At 38.5% G+C, this 23,191-nt stretch overlaps 1 long non-coding RNA gene across 1 annotated transcript; it reads right to left on the reverse strand.

The window, feature by feature from the left end:
• Window positions 1-387: 387 nt before the first annotated feature.
• LOC140847926 (uncharacterized) lies at window positions 388-22,799 on the reverse strand. The gene is made up of 3 exons (XR_012128207.1): window positions 22,723-22,799; window positions 5,584-5,709; window positions 388-3,853 (listed from the first exon to the last, which is right to left on the reverse strand). It is a non-coding gene; the product is annotated as an uncharacterized lncRNA (long non-coding RNA).
• Window positions 22,800-23,191: the final 392 nt, after the last annotated feature.

Here is a 23,191-nt window from a genome sequence, read left to right on the forward strand (position 1 = left end):
GTTCTCAGTGGATAAATTTTTTTTCTACTTATTAATGGATCATGACTTAAAGTTTGGAAAACACTGATCTAGAGTACTTTACCTTTTCAAATTCTTGATGCTTTCTTCTTTCCTCCCTCACCCTTTGTTGAATAATAATATACAATTTGTCTAGTCTTTCTATGTCCCTGGTTTCTGGCTTGGAACTTCTAAAATCTTTGGGATTTCTCAAGTGGTAAAGTGTCTTTGGTACTCATGGGCTGCTTGGACCACACCTGAGTTTCTGCTAAGGCAGTGACTCTTGGTTGCCCCCTAGATCTTCAGGGCAAAGGTTGGTCACCAGAAAGATTAAGCACTCTGACCTTTGGGGCTGAGCACAGGGTGGCCAGTGATTTAATCAACTGCACCTACTTAATGAAACCCCATAACAACTCCAAACACTGAAGCTCAGTGGAACTTCCTGGCTGGTGAATACATAGATGCGCTGGTGGGTGATGTGCCTTTATTCCTCAAGGAGAGGGCATGAAGCTCTGCCTTTGGGACCCTCCCAGACCTTGCTCTATGTGCCTCCTTATTTGTCTGTTTCTGAGTTGTCCTTTATAGTAAGACTGTAATCATAGCACTTTCTTGAATTCTGTGAAACTGAGAGTTTGTGGGGAACCTCCAAGTTTGTAGCCAATTGGCTTGAAGTGTGGTAGCTTGGGAATCCTTTGAAATTGTGGTTGGTGTGGAGGACCCAGACTTACAGTTGCGGAGTCTGTGCTAACTTCCACTGGTTGGTGTCAGAAATGAATTGCAAAATATCAGTTAGGGCTGAAACAAGATATCTCTCTTTATTCTTAAATAATCCTTGACCAAACATTCTCAAGGTGCATATCAGTTTACATCCCACTGACAGCCATTTTATTTATTTTTGTTGTCAATCATTTTATTTTACTCATTTTTTTTGAGGTACAATTGACATATAGAGTATTAGTTTCAAGTATACAACATACTGATTTGATATTTGTGTATATGGAGAAATGATCACCATAAGTCTCGTTAACATCTGTCATCATACATAGCTACAAAAAATTTTTTCTTTTCTTGTGATGAGCATTTTTAAGATTTATTCTCTTAGCAATTTTCAAAAATGCAATTTTAAAGTACTATTTTCCACATAGTATTATTAACTATAGTCACCATGCTGTTCATTACATACCCATTACTTATTTATTTTATAACTGGAAGTTTATATCCTTTGGCCCCTTCACCCATTTTACCTACACGTCACCCCTTACCTCTGGCAACTACAAGTCCATTCTCTGTGTCTGTAAGTTTGGTTTGGATGTTTGTATGTGTGTGTGTGTGTGGGGGGGTGTTTAAAGATTTCACATATAAGTGAAATCACATAGTAGCTGTCTGTCATTTTCTGTCTGACTTATTTTACTTAGTATAATACCCTTAAGTTCCATCTATGTTGTAACAAATGGTAACATTTCACTCTTTCTTATAGCTGAATAGTATTCTATTGTGTGTATGTTAATGATATATATACATATATATATATGATTTTTTTATCCATTCATTCACTGATGGAGACTTAGATTGTTTCCATATCTTGGCTATTGTAAATGATGCTGCAATGATCATGGGGGTGCAGGTATCTTTTCAAATTGGTGTTTTCTTTTTCTTTGGGTAAATACCCAGAAGTGGAATCACTGGATCATATGATAGTTACGTTTTTAATTTTTTGAGGAAACTCCATATGTTTCCATAGTGGCTACTCCAATTTATATTTCCTTGCCACACGTGTTATTTCTCAGTTTTTGATGATAGCCGTTCTAATAGGTAGGAGGTGACATCTCGCTGTGGTTTTGACTTGAATTTCCCTGATGATTAGTGATGTTGAACATCTTTTCACATACCTGTTGGGCATTTGCATGTCTTCTTCAGAAATATATCTATTCAGATCTTCTGCCTGTTTTTTCACTGAATTTTTTTTTTTTTTTTGCTATTGAGTTGTATAAATTCTTGATATATTTTGGATATTAACCTCTTAACAGGTATATGACTTAAAAATGTATTCTCCCATTCCTTTTCATAGGAAATAGATTGCCTTTTCATCTTATTGATGATTGCCTTTTCTGTCCAGAGTTTTTAGCTTGATGTAGTACCACTTGTTTATTTTTTATTTTGTTGCCTTTGTTTTTGGAGTCAGATCCAAAAAATCATCACCAAGACTGATGCCAAGGAGCTTACTGCCTAGGTTTTCTTCTGGGAATTTTATGGTTTCAGATCTTATATTCAAGTCCATAATCCATTTTTAGCTAATTTTTGTGTATAGTGTAAAACAGTGGTCCATTTTAGATGGAAAAAAAAATGCTGTCACTTTTCAAGTTGGGCATTTGAGAGTATCATCCTCATGGATATGACAACATCTCAATTACTTTTATGCATCTTCCTATTTACTTCGTGTTTCTTAGTCATTTGGACTTGGTTTTCTGTGAACTTTATTTCATAGCCTTTTCCAATTTTTCTAGTAGGTCATTGGTATTTCCTTGTAATTTAAGTGCTTTATGTCAATTATAGATGTTAAACCTTTATTTGTTGTCTATAGTAAAACTAATTTCTCTGGTTCTATTTGGATATCTTTGATTAGTAGAATCAGGGTCCAGTATGTCTGTGCCTGCCCTGATCTCAAAGAATCTAATACCAGTGCCTGCCCTGCCTTTGTTTTATGTAGCTGTCAACATTTTAATTTTTAATTTTTTCTCTGTTTTTTTCAGTCTTTCTGTCATTTAAGGTTACTGGCTAAAGATATGATGCCTAGTTAAACTTGAATTTCAGAATACAGGAGCTCTGTATTTTTATTGCTACATCTGGCAACTCTAATTATTCTTATAATAATACTACAGAATAATCTGGCTCTTAGAAATTTTCAGGTAGGATGCCCAATTTCTCTACAGAAAAACATTAGTCTTGCTTAATTCCAAGTTAATTCAGCATTAAACTGGAAATACTAGATGGAACATTGGGAATGTGAATTTTAAAGCAGATTAGGAGACAGTCAAGATTCACTTTTTTATCTAATTATTGTTAGGATTCTGGATTTTGAAAAAAAGACATCTTTTTTGTTAGTCCCCAAAGGGCTTTTACAAACATTGCTAGATGGAAGCAGGTCCTATCCCCACTACTGGTTTTCATACAAGATCTGTCCAAGCTCACACAATCACGAAAAGGTTATCCAGGACTAAACTGAAAGTTTTTCTCCACCTGATCAGTGGAGTAGCCACACAAGATTGGAATAATTAGATGCATTTTAGGAGTCCCCTCATCCCAACCAAATCCCGAGTCATCCTGAGCCAAGCCCCTTTCTAGAAATTACATGTCTGAAGCAGGACTGTGCAGCAATCCTAATAATCATCAGCTGCTTCAGAGGCAGGGGTCACATGTAGCTTCTTGCTTTATTTTATTTTTTAATTAAGGTATCATTGATATACAATCTTCTGAAGGTTTCACATGAGCAACATTGTGGTTTCAACATTCACCCATATTATCAAGTGCCCCCCCAACTCCATTACAGTTACTGTCCATCAGCATAGTAAGACGCTATAGAGTCACTACTTGTCTTCTCTGTGTTATACTGCCTTTAGCTTGCTTGCTTTTTCAAGAAAAATAAACAAGTACCATACAATGTTTTGAAAGGAAACTGGAAGTTTGACACTTTTTATTTAGTAGATCCTGGAGAGTAAAGCAGAGGAGAAAAGCGGAGTGAGCTGGGCAGTAGATTTCCTTCGGGGCCCTGAGGAATGGTGGAGGTCAGGGGAGGCCAGGAGGTGTGGCTCCCTGGAACTGACACAGGAGGCAGCAGTTGTGGCTTAGGTCTGTCAGTCTGTATCAAATTTCAGTAAGAATAAAGGTTACTTTGATCTCTTCTTGGTCATGTGTAGATAATAGGGCTCAACCTCCTTGTCCCAGTTCAGGGACACACCAGTTCCCAGATCAAATGAGTCATACACACGAACAAGATCGACGGTGGTTATGAGCCACATGAAATAGTTTAGAACAAAACTGCATATATTGAACACATAGCTAGTGAACTTAAAGATTGTAAGAGAAGTTTTGATACTGTCCAACAGTCAGATGTACAGAAATGTGATAATTCAAAGTTAAAACCACTTGACTTAAAATATTTGTTAGTATTTCATAAGACCAACCTGTATTGAAAGCATTTGAAGGTGATTATTTTATTTAACCTTTACAACAGCACTAAGAGGTATATAACATTATCCTTATTTTATGGCTAAGGTAACTGAGGCTCAGAGAGGTGAAGTGACCTCTTCAGTGTAATACAGCTGGTAGTGGCAGATCTGGGTTTCAAACCTGCACATGGAACAGTTCTATATTGTCTGTGATATCTGTGTCTTCTTTAGTTAAAGACTGCTTAGCTGCTACATGGTGGGTGATATTGTTTTATTTTATTTTCATGCTTAGAAATGCCAAATTGATGTTGTCAGACTTAGCTGTTTTGAGTGTCTCTGTAAGTAAATTTAATCTTAAATGAGGTGGTTTTCTTAGCAATGCAATGAATATAGGCAAAAACAAAGGGAAATGTCAGAGGAGGTAGGAAAGTTTTTGTTCTATTGAAGGCTATTGATTCAGCACAGGTGAGTCACAAGAAGAGATCATTTAAGCTAAGTTTGGTTTGTTTGACTTTGGCAATGGTGGGGAAGTGAGGATGAGGAAAGGGAAGTGCATATGATTGGGCAGAGAAATGTAAAAGAATAATAAGTCATTGCAGAAACTGGGAAAAGAAATTATTTGTGCAATAAATTATTTATGCAATAAATCAGGTGCAAATTAACACACACACACACACAAGCTCCATATTATGACTAGTTGAGGCAGACACACAAAGCCACAGAGGCTGACAGAAAGAAAGTGGCAGGAGTAGTTAACTAGAAGCTTCCAAGTTCTTAGAGCTCAGACAGCGTCTGCAACCGGCTAACAGCAAGTTTACCACCACCACCAATAATATCTGAAACTTTGATGACCCCTTATGTGCCAGAACCTTTTCTACATATTAACTCATTTAATACAGATAAAATGAATTTCTATATCAGGATCCACAAATGGAGGCCACCCCAGTAGCCAGGCCCATGTCATAAATCTAAACCTAAGTCATCCCACACTTAAGGGAAACGCCTGTCAAGGCAACCTAACATACACACCAAGGACAGTCCTCCCACTCAGCTTTCACCAGCCTACTGTACCCTTAAAAATAGGGCCGGCAGCCTTGTAAGGAACCCTCAGCCTTGCGCCTCCTAGCCAACTGTGCCCTGCCTCCAATTTGCCTCTTCTAATGCTCCTGTCCAAAATCCCTCCATCAGGGAGCCCACTGTTGTGAAGGTGGGTACTTCCCCAGTTCATGTATTATTTTCATTTTCCCTTGGATAAAGGACATCAAACTCATTATTAACTGTTTTAGTTTTGTGATTTGACAATATTTACAACAATTCCAAGCACTAGAAGTATCATTATTCCCATTACAGACAAAGAAACTGGGGCAAGAGGGATTACTTTATTTGCCCAAGTCCTTAAAGCTGGCAAGGACATGGGTACCTGTTTGCAAGTGGTCAATTAGCTTCAGCTTGAATTTTCTCAGGCTATGCAGACAACAGTGTGAAGTATGTGGGGGAGGAAAAATAATTTTCCCTCTACCCTTCTGGGATCTTGATTGAGATTCCCCTGGAATAAAATGACAGATTAATGAGAGAAAAACAAACAAAAGTTTAATAATACGTATACCTCCTGTACTTACGGAAGAGACCCATGAAAACTGAGTACCTCTCTGAAATGACCCATGACACCATTTTAACTACCATCTTCAACGAAAGACTAAAGAAGATTTTGGGGTGGGGAGTCAGTTATGGGATGTCACCAGGAAAAGCACAGTAAACAAGGGTATGGTTGTTATACAGATCTTAGTGGTTGCTCTCTCCATTGATAAGACTTTCTGGAAATATAGTTAGCCCCCTTTTCCTGTATAGAAAGGAAGACACCCTTACAAATGCCTATTTCCCTTATAAATATCTCTTACGAAAGGGTATCCTTTACTCAGGTTTTCAGAGTTTCTCCTGTGTCTGCAGTTTCCTAAAGATAACCAGCTCTAAATAATCAGTATTCCAAAGAGGCATATTTTGGGGTGGCATACTGTGTTCCTTTACAGGGGAAAGGGTTATGGTGTGTAGTTTCCTTAGTATTGGTTCCTGCTCTTTACATGGCTCCATCATAATATTCTTGATGTCTTTAAAACCCTTAAATATTAATTTTATTAATTTTTTATCTGCAGAGACTCCTCATATTCATCTGCATAAATTATTATTTCATCCATTTTAAAATGGAGAGTTTCCTTGAGGTTGAATAACTAATTTTGGTCATTGAGTACACTGAAAAAATGGCCTTCAAAACTAGTTCCTGTATGGGAGAAAAAATCTTTTCTTCTACTCTTCCTAGGTTTTCTATCTAGGGCCCTTTAAATGAGACTGGCCAGAGGCAGACTAACAGGAAAGAAACAAACAGAAGTTTATTAGCCTGAGCATGGTGCTTACACCTGCCAATACCCAGAGATGAGTGACTCAAGGGATGGTTAGAACTTGGGTTTATAGGTCACTTTAGCTAAAACCAAGGAAGAGAGACTTTGATCTCTGAGTTAGGGAGGTATGTTATGAGATGGGAAGATGATTGGAACAGTATGGTAAACAGGGTTGTTTAGTAGGCATTGTTATGCAGATTTAAGTCACAGCTTTCTCTGGTGATAGGAATGCTAATACTCTCCCTCTTCCTGGTGGAGATGGGGACCTCTCTATAAATGGAAATCTCCTTTTATAAATGTTAATTTCCATTACAAAAGGAAACTTGTTCTTTGTTTTTAAAGCTTTTCTCTGCTAGTACTAAAAGGCTTTTTAGCTCAGAGTAATCCTCATGCCAAAGAGGCATGTTATGGGGTGGCATATTCTGATATCCCTCAGTCCTATGGAGAAAATCTTGGGTATAATGATGACTTTTCAGATGCAACATCAAAGGCATGATCTATGAAAGAAAGAACTGATAAGTTGAACTTTGTTAAAATTAAAAACTTCTGCTCTGCAAAAGACACTGTCGAAAGAATGAAAAGACAAGCCACAGATAGAGAGGGAGAGAATATTTATAAATACGTATCTGATAAAGGATTGTTATCCAAAATATACAGAGAACTCTTAATACTCAATAATAAGAAAACAAGCAACCTGATTAAAAAATGGGCTGAAGACCTGAACAGACACCTCACCACAGAAGATATACAGATAACAAGGATATAAGAAGATTTTCGACCTTATATGTCATCAGGGAAATGCAAAGTAAAACAACAGAGATCCACTGCACACCAATTAAAATAGCCAAAACCTAGAACACTGACAACACCAAATGCTAGTGAGAATGTGGAGGCAAAAGAACTTTCATTTGTTGATGGTGGGGATGCGAAATGGGGCACCTACATTGGAAGACAGTTTGACAATTTCTTATAAAACTAAATTTATTCTTTTTTGTTTTCTTTTTTATAAAACTATATTCTTACTATATTATCCAGTCATATTTCTCCTTGATATTTAGCCAAATGAGTTGAAAATTTATGTCTCCCAAAATCTGCACTTGATGTGTATAGAAATATTATTCATAATTGCCAAAATTTGGAAGCAATCAGACTATCCTTCTATAGGTGAATGGCTAAGTAAACTGTGATACATCTAGATAATGGAATATTATTTAGTACTAAAAAGAAATGATCTATCAAGCTATGACAAGGCATGGAGGAACTTTAAATACATATTATTAATTGAAAGCAGCCAATCTGAAAAGGCTATATACTGTATGATTTCGACAGTATGACCATCTAGAAAAGGCAAAACTATGGGCACAGTAAAAAGATCAATGTTTGCCAGGAGTTAGGGGTGAAGGGGATGAATAGGTGGAGCACAGGGGACTTTAGGGCAGTGAAACTACTCTGTATGATACCAGAATAGTGGATACACGCCATTATACATTTGTCAAAACCAACAGAATTTACAACACCAAGAGTGAACCCTAATGTATACAATGGGCTTTGGGTGTGTCTATCAATGTCAGTTCATCAATTGTAACAAACATACCCCTCTAGTGGTATCAAGTGTGAGAAACTGTACATTTTTGGAGAGTGGAGGCATATGGGAACTCTACCTCTTGCTTAATTTGGTATGAGCCTAAAACTGCTTTAAAAAATAAAGTCTATTAAAGAACAGCAATAACAACAAGGCCCTATGGTTGCAAATCCATTTCTTTTTCCAGCCCAACTTTTTGCCTTAGACTTTGAATTGGTCTGGGACCAAATATCCTCTTGGAATGATTTGCTACTGGTCTCAGGGCGCATAAATCTCCGCTGGCCACTGTGTGTGGACTCATGGTCCTTCTGACTAGGGCACTACCCGGGACCTGCTGCCAACCCTTACCCAGCTTCCTGGGATATGTGCTGCAAGCCTGCCCTTCTGACTTTCCTGGTTCTCGGACAGCGCCTATCTTCCCGGCTGACTCCTGGCCTTCAGCCTCTTGTCCTAGCACCACCTGAGAGTCATGATCGAGAGAGACATGCAGAACCAAGAAAAGCAGAGGGACACACATTCTTTTGTAGATCTGCACCTGGTTGAAACAAGAGCTCCTTGAGGGCAGAAAATGTGACCCCATTTTTTAAAAAGCCAGGGTATCATGAAAATTAAGAGCATAAACTTGAGAAAGACCTGGATTTGAATCCCCTATTATAAAGCTGATGAAAGTATTCTTGTATACAAGTCTTCAGTGGACTTACATTTTCATTTCTCTTGAGAAAGATTTCTAGAGGGAATTGCTGCACCACAAATATTTGTATAAGTACATGTAAAACTGCCAATGTGTTTCCAAAGTAGTTGCATCATTTTATATTCTGCCATTTGATCTTGGAAAAGTTAATTTAACCTCTTGAGGTGTTAGATTTTCCTCCTGAGAATTTGAGGTGAATAATACCCACCCCTAGGGTTTTGAAAAGATTAAAAAATAAGATGTTGGAACCCGTGGATAGGCATCTAACGTACCTATGGTGTGCATCTTGTGACTTACACAGGCAAAATGTTCAAGGACTGCTATACTAGGCAATGAGTATCTTGATGGGATAGTCCATGACACATTTATCTTTGCATTTCTGCTGGCATATAATGAGCACTCAACAAATGCTTCCTGAAAGAACAAATGAAGCTGCTGAGAGACTAGAACTTTGTAAAATGGTCAACAAAAAGAACATTATTATAGGCAGAGGGTACAGAGGAGAAAAGGTGGGTGACATATTTTGGGTATGGCTAATAGTGGTTGAGTCATTTTGTGCATGAAGGATATTGAAAGTAATAAGAATGAAAAAGTAGATGAAGTCAAACTTTATGTCTTTATCCATTTTTCTATCAGATTTCTGGACTGTGTCCTTCAACTTTAAGAGTTCTTTATATATTAGGGATATTAGCTCTTTATCTGTGATATCATTTTTCCATGTTTGACAATTGTCTTTTGGTTTTGTTGATTATAGTTTTTATCATGTAAATTTTAAAAAATTTATATAGTAAAAAAAAGGTATGAGAAGGATGAGAGAGCATGGCACAAAGTAATTTCTCAATAAAAGGAGCTATTCATTTTTGGCTGTCATTTCTGAGTTTTTAAGCATTACATTACGAAAAGTTTCAATTCTACTGAAAAGATGGAAGAACAGTGTACCAAGTTCTAGACCCTACAATTCACATTTTCCCACACTTACTAACGTAGGTATATTCACCCATTAAACTGTTTTTTAATGCACTTCATAGTAAGTTGCAGACATGAGTACATTTACCACTAAGTACTTCATTATATGTATCATTAACTACAGAATAAAGATGTTATCAACATTCTTATACAGATCTTTTTTTGGTCATATGCTTTTATTTCTCTTGAGGAAGACTTCTTGAGTGGAATTCTGGACTGTAAGTATTTGTTTAGTTTTGTATAAACCTGTCAAACTGTTTCCCAAAGTGGTTGTACCATTAATATTCCTACCAACAGTTGCTGCATATCCAGATCAGAATTTGATGCCTTTCCTCTTTTTAATTTTAGCCACTCTAGTGAGTGTATAGTGGTTTCTCCTTGGGCTTTGATTTCCATTTTCCCAATGACTAATGAAGTTGAGATTTTTTAATGAGCTTATTGGCAATTGGCATGTGAAACATCTCTTCAACCCCTCTGCTCATCTTTTAAGTGGACTGTTTGTGCAGTTAGTATTATTACTGGCAGGACTCAGGGCAAGAGGCAGCCAGATACCCTGTTACAGAGAGAAAGAGAATGAAAGAAAGGAGGTCAAGGTGGCAAGAACATGAATGTCTGACGCAAGTCCCAGAGTCACTCAGATACTGCTCTTCTTTTCCATAAGATTCTGCACCCAGGTGGGCACTTTCTAGTTTGCACTTTGTCAGGCTGAACTCTGGACACGGTGCCCTGCTCCTGATGTATTCACATTCCATTCACATAAACAGCAGAGACTACCCCAGTTTTAGGTTTTCCCCAAAGCAAAGTGAGACAAAACTTTAGTGCAGGAAGCTCATTTGGGAGGTGATCTCAGGAAGCAGGATAAGGGAGTAGGAATGCGAGTGACAAAAGGAGGAAAATCAAACGGTGTGTTATAAAGGTCTCTGCTGCAGACAGCAAGGCTCCATGCTGGCAGGACTTCTGTGAAATGCCAGAGCACCTCCAAGAATTGTTCACAACAGGATAGTCATCTCTGGTTCCTTATGGCATGAATTTCCCTGCACTTCCAGGCTGCATGCTGTCTGAGTCCATCACAGAGCTGTCTGTCATCCGTGGGGCACAGGCACGTGACTAGAGCATTGAAACTGCTAGCGAGCATCCAACCTTTTGCGAGGACTGCTTAGCCAGACGGAGGAGAGTGTTGCATTGTTTGCTGTGCAGGGATGACCTGACAGTCCCCGTTAGCCACTCATCGATGATCTCCCATAAAGCCCAGTGACTTTTGCCACTAGGGTCCCCTTCTGCCTCTTCCCCCAGCTCTCCCTCTGGATTATATCAAAGCCAAGCTCCTCTCCTTTCCCTGTGCAGAGCAGCTGCCCTCCCGCCCGGAAGCCTGGGTCCCACCTGCCACTCAGGCCCTGGGGTGGGGTGAACTCCAAGGAGGCTTATCCACATATCACTTCAAAAAAGGCAGCAACAAAGAGCATTCCTTCTCATTATTAAATGCCATATTCCTACAAGCTTGCCCTGCCCAGATCCTGCATGGCTTCCTCTGACCTCTGGGACTTTTATTCTTGCCCATCACAGTCCAGCCTGCTCCATGCTCTGCTGGAATGCATCTGTCACCCTGTAAGAGACGGGCACTCTTTGTTTTTTTCAGGGAGACAATTAGGCCATTCGATGATGAAATGCTGTGTAAGAGCACTCGTTTAATGGTACCCACGAGCAGTCAGTCAGCCCCTGCTGACCATGTGCCAGCTCTCTGTGGCTGCCCTTACTCTTTCAGATTTATCTTTACCTCCATGAGGTCAAAGTTTCACCTTTTAATTTTTCCCACATTGCTTTAAATCTGCCTTGATCCCTGCTCTTTCCTCATAGCAGGCAGCAAACCTCTATATTTAATTGAGTATATGCCATTTAAGAAGCATCACCAAGGGTAATTATAATGGTGAATATCGCTTTTTCTTTCTGCTGGCATCTGTGTGAAATATTTGTCACTTCCCACTATAGATTTCTCTTTAGAAGACCATGGCTTGCCACGGTCTTAGAACAAACAGAATCAGACTCCTTGCTCTTTTGGCTGATGCAGGGCAAGGCTGGCAGGAACTCAGTTTCTGCAGAAGTAGAGCAGAAAGCCATAGCAGCTGGAAGGTGGCTGGAATGTACCAGGTTCCCGCAGCAGCGGTCCACAGGTGTTAGGGACACAAACTGTGGAACCAACCTGTCCAAGTACAATTTCTGTACCTGTCACTTACTAAACTGAGTGACTCAGGGCAAGTACTTAACCACACTGTGCCTCAGTTTATGCATCTCTACAGTCAGTGCACTAATAATATCTATTTCACGGGGCTGTGTGGATGTTAAGTGAGTTAACAGATACAGAGCACACCAGTGGGTGCTTTATATAGCAAGCATTCAACATGCGATTGCATTGCTCTATGAAGAAAGCACAGACATCCTCTGTAGGATTTTTTGGCTTCTTGTTGCCTGAGACTTTTGTGGCCTGGGGTGGAGTTGCCTTGACAGGATAAGGCATTTACTCATTCCTCTAGCCAGTAGCTTTTTCAGACTGCCCAGGGGAGGTAGTTCAGAACTAAATACTAAAGATGAAGAGAAAATAGTGATATATCCCACAAAGAAGTGCTATCCTCTATTCCAACCCAGATGAGACTAACACTTTCCTATCTTTCAGGTGGGTGCAGCAGGGTGGGGCATAGAAATGCAAGACATCACATTTCTGCAAGTCTAGTTATTCAGTGCAATAAGAAGAACTGTTCTGTATTGTGTGCTACTGATTTTTATCTTATAGGGAAAGTTTTTTTCTCCTTTTACAAAATAGCCATGACTTATACATTTTGTACCTTCAGAAAAAAACCTCAAAATCAGAAACAGAACAATGACTACATCCTTTTTTCTTCTTCTTCACTCTGCACTTACATTGAGGTTTCATTTTAGTGGTTTTCATTTAGTAGTTTAATAGTAGCAGCTCATGTTTAGCAATCATTTATCATGTCAGAGACCAAGTGTTTTACCTTGATTCTCTCATTCAGTCCTCCCAATGAGCGTGTAGGAGGCAGTAAAGCATAGCAACGAACTGTGACATCTCTGAAGTCAGGCATGGTCAAACCACAGCTCCCCCCACGTTCTCAATGTGACAGGATGGGAAAGTAATTGAATCTCCCTGTTTTTGTTTCCTCATCTGTTAGAAGTGCTCAACTCTGTCTTTCTCATTAGGCTGCTGTAAAGAATTAAATAAAATACTTAAAACAGTGTCTGGAACACAGTAAGAACAGGTCAGAAAATGTAAGCTGTAATGAAGCAGATAAGAAAACTGAGACCAAGAAAGATACTCAGTGGCTTCGATTATGCAGCTCATTAGCTAAGGAGCTGGGACTTGAAAATAGGCAAGACAATTCCAGAGCACATACTTGTAACCTCTATTATGTTGTATATTATAAAAACCAAAAGTGACAAGAATTTTTGTCCCTGTATTAAACAATTCTGGAAGGGAGCATACTAGACAATATTGAGACCAGAAATATAACTTAGCTACTTGCTCCAGGAAATAATTGCTCCTGGAAGATAAGACTGTGAACCATTTCAAATTGCTTATTTATCAAGACTAACAATTTATTCATCAATAGGCATTTTAAGACCCTGGCCTTACTATGCCCACCCATTCAAAAATACTATGACATTAACTGTGCCCAATCCCAACCAGTCTATTGCTTTGCAGAAAATTACCCAGGCCAGCCCAGCCCTTCAAATGCTTTAATATCCTCCCCTGGCTTCTCCCTTTTGAGTCCCTTCTAAGACTCTGTCCAGGTAACATTCTTCCTTGTAGTAGTAAGTTTAATAAACTTGTCTTTCTTTGAGCAATAGGTTTTTCTGGTGGTATTTGGGGGCATCAATAGTCAACAATCTTGGAAGTTCCACTGAGATCTACTAAAGATGCCCTTTCTGTTGAGGCCCAAGACCTGTAACTCAGGAGTAGGCACTCCCCTGAAGGCCCCTGAGCCTCCCACTCAGGAATCTCTTCAACTGTGAGAATTGTTGGGACCTGGATTATATCTGAACTCCTGATGTCTTATTTGCTGCATTTATTTTCAAATACGTTTATTTTGTCTCCTAGGAATGAGGAATCACTTTAAGAATTCTTTCATTAAGTGATTAAATGAGAGAATTATTACTCATGGTGAAAAACTGCCTTGATACTAACACATTCATTGTGTCTCACCATCTGCCCTCACTGTCTCCTGTGAGTCCACAAGAGGAAGTCTAAGGGGAGAGACAGGCGTAGGCTCTGGGAGTCCAACCTCCAGACCACACCCAGGGTTGATGGGTGAGTCTCATCAGGTTGATGTTCTTGGTACAAATTTGGGCTTGGGCCACCTTTTCACAAACTTGAAAGAACTTTCCTCCATCTTGGTATCCTTGAGAAATGTTTTCTTTAGTTTCTCTGTCCATTGTTGAGAGTTTCCTTGGGCCTCCTATTAATGATGACATGTCTGTGGGCACACTCCAGATGTAGGAAGTTGCACAAAGACCCAACCATTCCTACTGACTATTACAACTGTCATGGGATATCTTCAGTGTGCTTGGCCCCCTGCAACAAAAACTTGCTCCCTCAAAGCTTTCAGTTATGTGCATACCACTCTAACTGGCATAATTCCACCATGGTTCAAAGGAAAGTGCAACAACCACTTGGAGAAACTTTTGACATAATCATGGCTGTCAATTTGAGACATACATTAGAACAAAAAAAGAAGATACCCTCAGGAGAGGATCGTTTGCCTTATCTATCTAAAGGAGAGATCACTTCATTTAAAATCTTTTTTATTTATTGTGCCTGTGTCTGAGTGTTTGCATGTATACTTGTGTGTATGTGTGTGTGTGTGTGTGTAAATGAGAGAGAATGGTCTTTCTTGCATCTGCGTCTTTCCTCTCCTTGAAAGTAATCAGCTTTATACAGTGATGATTTCACATTTGAAGCCAGCTGACTCTACTGTCTTCTTTTCCGTCCTCTTCCTTTTTAATTTTTCTCAGAAAATTTTGGAGATAAAAGGATCACAAATTTTTGATATACATTACAGGGGTTCATGTATAATATTAAAAAAGAGGGCTTTTTTATCAAATGAAAGTTATTGAATTTTAGCTTACAAAAACTTTACATGTTTTTCTCTGATCTTATTACCACATAAAAGATGTTAGCTTAATATTTTAGGTAAGATAAGATTTGCGTATAATTTCTCATGATTGAAAGTTTAAAAAAATTGCATTGACTCTATGGCCCAATAAGTTATTATTATAACCACAAATTATTTAATGTTAAAAATATAAAACTGTGCTTACTCTAATTAAATTCTAATTATGAATATCTTTTAGAGCTGTAATCTTAGGAATCTTGTGAAATCATAAGGGCTTAATGTATTGGTAAGTTTTGTAATATCTGTGTCTATAGTTAACTTTAAGACCTAAACAAATACTAAATTAAGCCAACTAGTAAATAATAGGTGTATACCTCAACCATTTCTAATTAAGAATAAAAAGGACACTTATTGTTCAAGAAACATTATTTTGGATTTCATTTGTTCCTAATCTTTATATACAGAATGCTACAAATTAACAGGACACTTAAATGTCTTTGAATGATACAATATGAATGAATGTAAATATCTCAAATTTATTAAAATGGTATAAAACATGTACTTGTGGAAAAAGTTTAGGTAGATGTTTTGTGGTGTTTCATCTCCTAGTTTTCTCTTTAGCCCAGAAAACCAAAAGTTGATTACTTTGGTTAAAGGTGGTAATTAATACAAATAATTGAGTTTATACTATAATTAGTGAGAAATACAAATTGGATAAACGAGATAATAAAAATGTTTTGTCTGTTCCTCAAGGAAATCATTGTTTACTAAGATTAGGTATATATGCATATATATTCACATGATTTAAAAATCAATAGTCTGACAGTTGTATTTAAGGCAACTAATTTCAACATTTTTAATTTTGTTATCTAATTTCATAGTTATGTGTTGTTATATATGAGCAAATATTAAACATACACATATGTTTAAATGCATATATATAAATCTCTTTAGATTACTTTACGAAGTGTTAAAATAATAAAATAATAGATTTGAAAGCATATTATAAATGTATAAGATCTAAACAAGATGATGACATAGGTTTCTAACACCATAGATGACTGAAGAACACAATGAATTGGGTTAATGATTTGGCTGCGTTTTATTTTGTGTTTTGTAAAGTTGGCTCAGTGTTAGTTAATTCATAAAAAAGAAGGGCTTACATATTGTTTATTGCAAATTGCAAAATGGATGATATAGAAAAAAGTAGAATTAGTATATGAGGGCTTTCTTTTTTCTGTAAAATGATCAAGTTATTCTCTGCCCAGAGATTCCTTTTTCTCAAAATATTCTAACACTCTGGACATATTGCCATATTCCTGATCATTTTGACCAAATTTCCTCATGTTTGAAAAAAGTTAAGTTTCTAAGGATCATTGCAACTTTTTGTGTGCTTTTAAATATTGCTTCTAACCAATTACTTGTCTTTGAATATTATGACTGACATTTATATTTCGTCTCCTTTGACCACACTTGATGTTGTCTTCTTAAAGTTGGTCCCTAATGTCAGAATAATCAAACTGTTAAGATGCCCTTTAAACCTAAATTATCTTTTAGTTTTTTGGGATGGTTACCACATAACATAAACATTGACTCCTTTGTCTTATAATATGAAATATAGTAAAAGTAGGTTTTTTGGACATTTTCTAAATTTTAAGCAACTCAATAATATTGTGAGAGTTCTTTAGGAGTTAAAATCTCCCAAATTTAGGATTATAATGAAGAGCTATTTGGTCTTTGTTAATTCTGCACAAATAAGAAATGCCAGTATGATGTAATAATTATATGCTTCTCAGGAATACATATTATAAAGATACACTGAAATTTTACTATTATTCTACCTTCATGTCTTCAATTTTTATAACTCCAAATAAATTACTGATGGAGGCTACTGTTAATTAAATTTCAGCTGGCTTTTTTTTTAACCCCATTTGAAATTCTTAGAGGAAAGATCACCTGGATAATTCCACTAATATTGAGTTTTGCCTTCAAAATGGATAATTAATTCAGTCAAATTGCATAAAGGTTTCTGTACTAAAATACCTCACTCTACTGATGAGTTTACTGCATCAGAGAAACTAAGGAGTTCAGCAACAGTGACCAGTGAATAAATGGTGTAGCTCGGCTTGTACCCAGGCTTCACTTCAAATCTGGCCCTCTGTTCAGTGCACCACAACCTGTGAGTTGACCCAATTCCATATGACATTACATGTGATCTGTTTTTTTAAGTGAGTTATTCTCCAACAAAAATACATATCCTGAATAAAATGTCTTACCAACTAACCTCTGTTCCAGAAGCATCTGCTTATCTCTCTACATTTCCAAGCAGAGGCCACTGGCTGGAAAAGACAAGAGGATCTTGAAAGTCCCATCATCTGTGGCTACTAAAGATCTGAAACTTCTCTATCATCTAAAATCCTGTCAACCATTCAGATTCACTCGACTGAGATATTTATGTGTGATGGTTCAGTTCCACTGAAGTAAACTAAAAAAGCCAGGATGGGCTGGGGATGGTGGGCAGCCTTGTGTTGCTGACTAAGGCAGTCAGTAGGCAGTTTCTCTAGTTCTTTAAAGGCAGCATCAGCCTAGAAACCTAGAAGGTCACTGGGAGGCTTTAGCAATGGAAAGGACACAAGTATTAATTTGAAAACAAATCAAGAGAATGGAGCAGTTTGACCACTGTGCATTCTGAAACACACAGAGTTGACTTTGTATAGGTTCAGGTGATTCGAAACAGAGGTATTGATGTTTGTGTGGTTTTTAACCCTATCAGGGAATCTCTCCTGTGGAAATTTAATCCATTCCTAGAAAGCTATTATCTTCTATAATAACCTATTGAGAGATTGGGAAGTGAGAGCTAGTGAAAAGATGCTTGCTTGTCTTGGTTTACAGATAGTGTTAATAATTGAAAGAGAATTTCCCTAAGAGTCAGCTAGCTTCATGTATCTGTCCTCTTCTTCCCAGCTCTGCAAATTTAAGTATGTTATTAAATATTTCTGAGCCTCCATTTTCTCTTCTCTGAAATGGGATTTCCTGTTTTTTCACATGACTGTTAGGAAAACATATTTAAAAATGCTTGGTAAATGGCCATAGATTTTAAAAAATGACATTTATATAAAACGTGTTCAGATTACTGAGGAAAGTTTTCACCAAGTTAGTTTCAATATAATCAAGATGGGAACATTCATGTTTTCCTAAAATAAGCATAAGCATGACATTTAATCCATCTTTTGCTTTGCTGAGGAAAGTGTTAGAACTTTAGGTATCTTTATAACTGTGATAATATGTTAAGGGTGGAGTGGAAAATGAGATGCTTAACACATGTGGGGTGACTGATTTTGAAAATAATTACTGGGCAGATCTCTTTGAAAGTGCAGGCCAAACTTAGCTCCCTGGTGATGGCAGGACAGGAAGGAAAGCTTCCAGGGAATTAGAACTTACTTTCTTCCTCCTTCTTAAAATAAAGCCTGAAGAGTGTGAGCAGCCACCCCTGGGAATATACCTCATCTCCCAGAATGTAGTCCAAAGTGGTCTGGTTCTCACAGTGGGTCCAAATGGGGAGGCTTCCTCCTTCCTTCCTTCTCTCCTTTCTTTCTCTGGCTTTCTTCCTCCCTCCTTCCCTTCTTTTCTTCCTTCCTTTCCCTCTTCCTTCCTTCCTTCCCCTGGTATTGGTCATCCACTCTATATAATGCTACTAAAGTCTGGAGATACGACAGGACAGAAGACAACACAAAACCATGACAGATGTTAGCTGCTCAGCACACTGGTAGGACAAGTAAGTACTCTTTTTCTTCTGCAGATCACTATTCCTGTTGATGCTGCCTGTGACTATGAAGATTTAGAGACTCTGTCTGAATGAATCAAAAATGTTCTTTATTGCCTCTGCCTATACGTCCAAAAAGCTGATGAGCCACTTCTCCCAATTGTGGGGATGGGGACCATTCTAATGACTCAAACATCTTCAGGGGATATTTATAACTACTTCCACTGGAAAAGGCTAAATTCATAAGTTTTTCTAGGTTTCCTTAATGTAATTATTTTTTGTTTTGAATATTTATAGGAGAATTGCATATGAAATCAGCCATCTGAAGTATTTAAATGCTTAATTAGTATGACACTAATAATTCTTTTCCTCCATTAAAAACTGGCATTTGAATATTTGAGTGTATGGTTTAAAATCCCTGTGTTTTAATAAGGTACGTCTGTGCCATAAATTCAGCACACCAATGTTTTTTGTGTTTCCCTCTATACAACCATAATTACAGGTTTCTGTGCTTCTGAGCTCAAGAATCCATTTCCCCACTAGTATCTGTTAAATGTTGGAGAATGAATTGGAAGGGTATGGATTTTAGGGATGGGAGTGTATTCCAAGGGCAGCCTTAGGCTATTGATGAATAAGCAAGGGAAAAGGTTAGAAGGACACACAGCAAATATTTTCAAGTAATTACCATGGTGAGTGGCACTGAGGGAGGGAAGACTACTTACTTTATTTACTTTTTTAATTGACGGGTTCACTGCCTTTTTTTTTTACTTTTTATGTGTGTTAATAATGATATTTAAGAAGTTTTCCCACCTTCTCACCCTCCAAATAAGAGGTCTTTCCTCCACATTCCTAGCTTCACCAGGTAGCACAGGTGCAAAGCTCTCCTGTGGCTTCAAACTCTGAACAAGAGTTTGCAGCTGCCTCCCAAGCCCATGTTTTCAGGCCTCTTTCTCTCCTGAGACCCTCCCATTTCCACCAGATGTCTCCATGATGATAGCTCATGGTCATCTGAAATGCAACGCATCCCTAAGGTCATCGTCCCGTCAGTCAGAACTCAGTTTACCTCCCACACTTACTCCTTTTTTTGTTAACAGCATCTTTTTGTTCACTTGATTTTGAAATACAAGCATTTGTCAGGTTGCATTAGCTCAGGATCACTGTGGCCAGCTAACCTGAAGCCAAGTTAACAGTGGTCTGTTTCTGTTCCCTTTTCCATAAGGCCCAGCCTGCATTTCACACCCTCCATTGCCTTCTCCTTGGAGGACTTTGCTCTCCTGCCTGGCCTCACACTGCCAGATCCATCCTCTGACTACAGCCTGGTGAATCATGTTCAGCTTGTGGTTTGATCATTTCAACCACCCCCACTCACAGGCCCAGCTCAAAAACTTTCAACAATACTCCATTATCTTCTGAATTTTTCACCTTTGACCCTCACTTTCAGGTTTTGTAGGATATGGCCTTGGTGGTCATTTTCCCCTCCTTTTCTTTCTTCCTCTGTTCCTCCCTCCCTTTCCTTCACAAATGATTATTAGTGTTGTAGAAGCCTCCACACTACATGCTGGGGATATGCTGATGAGCAAGGCAAACTCCATCCCTGCCTGTCTAGAGTGTGCAGATGAAAGGGAGACAGACAGGTAAGCAATTCCAGGCAAGTGTGATCAACGCTTTGATAGGAGATTATGAGGGCATGGGAAGATGCACAGGGAACCCCAACTAGTTGTGCAGGGAGATTTCTCTAAAGAAATAACACCTAAGTGTAGATGTGTGAAAATTAATCAGAAGAAAGGGCTTGATTTAAGTGGCATCTTAGAAGGTGTGTCAGTTGCTATATAGGAAAATGATTTGAGGCAACAGTTCTACAATTTTGGTGTGTAGCCAGAATCTTCTGGAGAGTTTGCTAGAGCACCCATTGCTAGATCCCACCTCAGAGTAGATCTGGGAAGAGCCTAAGAATCTGCATTTCTAACAAGCTTCCAGGAGATGCTGCAGCCTTGGTCCTGGGACAATACTTTGAGAATCAATGCTTGGAGCAAAGCATGACTGGCAGCTGAGGGGCTACACAGGAGGCTGTCAGCCCAGGTGAGCCATACAGGGTGCCCTGGACTATAGCAGAGGTGGAGGTGACAGGGCGCTCTCAGTGACCTTGAGAAGTATGCAGGAGTTAGACAAGCCCAGGTTTGGCAGTTGATGTAGCATGGAGGTGATGGCCAGGAAGGGGCCAGGAGGGCACCTGATTTCAGACATAAGCCCCTGGCTGGGTGGATGCTGTTCACTCAGAGAAGGTAAACTCTTCCCCAGGAGGAAGCAGCATTAGGCCAGAAGGTGCTAAGTTCAGTTCAGGGTAAAATACTATGCTTCATTTAAAAATGCAGGTTCTGAACTCAGATTCACAGGGTGGGAACAGGTGCTTTGTCCATTCCCACCTGGAGAACCTCCAACAAGTTCCTTCATCTTCGTATGCTCCAGTTTTTTCATTTTAACATCATGATAAAGAGTATCTGCCCCATAGGAATGTGGCAAGGATTAAATGGCAGACTATATGTAAAATGTTTGTAACAGTGTTTGGCATATTGTTCATACTCAATTTTAGCTATTACAAATGATTTCCTTCATACACACTGGCTTTTTCCAAATTGATTTCATTTTCCTGAAGGCTATGCTTCCCATGCTTTTCTATCTTTGTGGCTTTGCTGATTCTGGCTCTTCTGCCTAGATTCTTTTTCTCAGTTCTACCTGTCTCTGCATGCCTAAGTCATACTTTTCTGCATCCAAATAAAGTGACACTTCCTCCATGAAGCCTTCTTGATTGCTCTCTGCTACAGCGATCTCTGTTTCTCAACTCCTACCACCCTTAATTTATAACCCCATTTTAGAAGAAACCATTTCCAACCTGTGTTCTGATTTCTTCTATATATGCCCACTGGGAATGATGGGTCAGCCTGTCAAGATTTACTAGTTGCATTTATATACTTGACCATGTTTTTAGTGAACTCTGAAGTTAGTTTGTAAATATTATAGGTAGCCACTGCTTTTAATTTTCACATACATTTGGATTTGGTGCTGGGGATACTTTCAAGATTTCACATTTGCATCTGTTGAGACATGGGTTCATTTGTGGTTTATTAAATCAGAAGTAAGTCCCTATATCAACAAACCTTTGATCTCACTTTCCTTCTTGAAAGAAAGTTATTTAGCAGTAAATGAGAATACTTGAAATTAATACTGCTTTCTAGTCCCATAAGAAAATGCATGCTTTTTAATTGAGCAAGGATATCTCTGTTTCTCTACACACACACACACACACACACACACACACACACACACATGCAATAATTCTCAAGAATTTTTAACACTCATATCTGTGTTGTTTTTCTGCCTCAGTAGCATTTCCACATGCTTCACACGTGGAATATGCTCTTGTTAAAGAAACTTGTTCCTACTGAGATAGGGACCATGGGCTTAGAACAGAGTAGGGTGAGGGCCTCTGGAAAAAACAAAGCAAGGTAATCCATCGTGGGATTTGCTTTGCCCTGCTGGGGGGCCCAGCTTGTTTTTCTGACTTTACCCAGGTGCCTCTTTTCTTCCTCCAGCCCTGAACAAATGATTTACAACTTGGGCAATGTAGCAAGCAAGCCCAAAACAATGTAGTAAAAACAGGAAGGATTCCATCTTAAAACCCAATTAATTACAAAGTAAGTTCCTTAACAAGCAGCAATAACTCAGCCCACCTTGGGAGCAAAGCAGGCAGCCTTGAGTGATATGCTCCCAGACCAGGAAGCTGCTATCCTGGGAGGAAATCAGAGCAGTAAAATTCTTTCAAGTAACCAGGAAGACTAATAAGAAATTTAGTGTCTCTTCAAAGGTAAACATTTTGGGACCACTTGGCAGGTGTACATCCCTAGCCCTTTGTCTCTCAACTACCTATAAAACCCCTAGACAACGCACCACCCCGGACTCTCTTGTCCCTTCCTGGTGTGAGCCAGGAGCTCTGTCCTTTTGCTTTAAGGACTCTAAATAAAAATCTCTGCCTTGCTCTCCTACCTTGAGTGTTCACGAAGTTCATTCTTCGACTGTGAACAAGAACCCCGGCATCACTACCATCTCTGCTTCATTTTTACTAACTATGTTCCAGAATGTTTTTTAGTACAAAACAAGCTGGAATAAATCCAGAGCATTTACCAAGAAATGTTCTTTTTTTTTTCCCCAGGAGGGTATAAGTGGATTACTGCACTAAAAACAGGAAATACTTTGGAAATTGCTGAAATTCAGTATGGGAAAATAATAATACAAAATAGTACTCTCAAAGTTTTTCCTTTATTATTTAGGGAAGGAAATAATGAAAAATATGCCCCTTCTTGAATTTATTATCCTATTCCTTTAGAATGATAAACTTACTCGAACAAATGCAAACTCTTACTTTCCTTGTGGTAAATGGAAAGATCAAACATACAATGACACAATTCATGATTAAAGAAAATTTTTTCCTATGAGACCTGTGCCACATTAGGTA

The sequence above is a fragment of the Manis javanica genome, chromosome 2 (genome assembly GCF_040802235.1).
Source record: "Manis javanica isolate MJ-LG chromosome 2, MJ_LKY, whole genome shotgun sequence".
Taxonomy (NCBI): domain Eukaryota; kingdom Metazoa; phylum Chordata; class Mammalia; order Pholidota; family Manidae; genus Manis; species Manis javanica.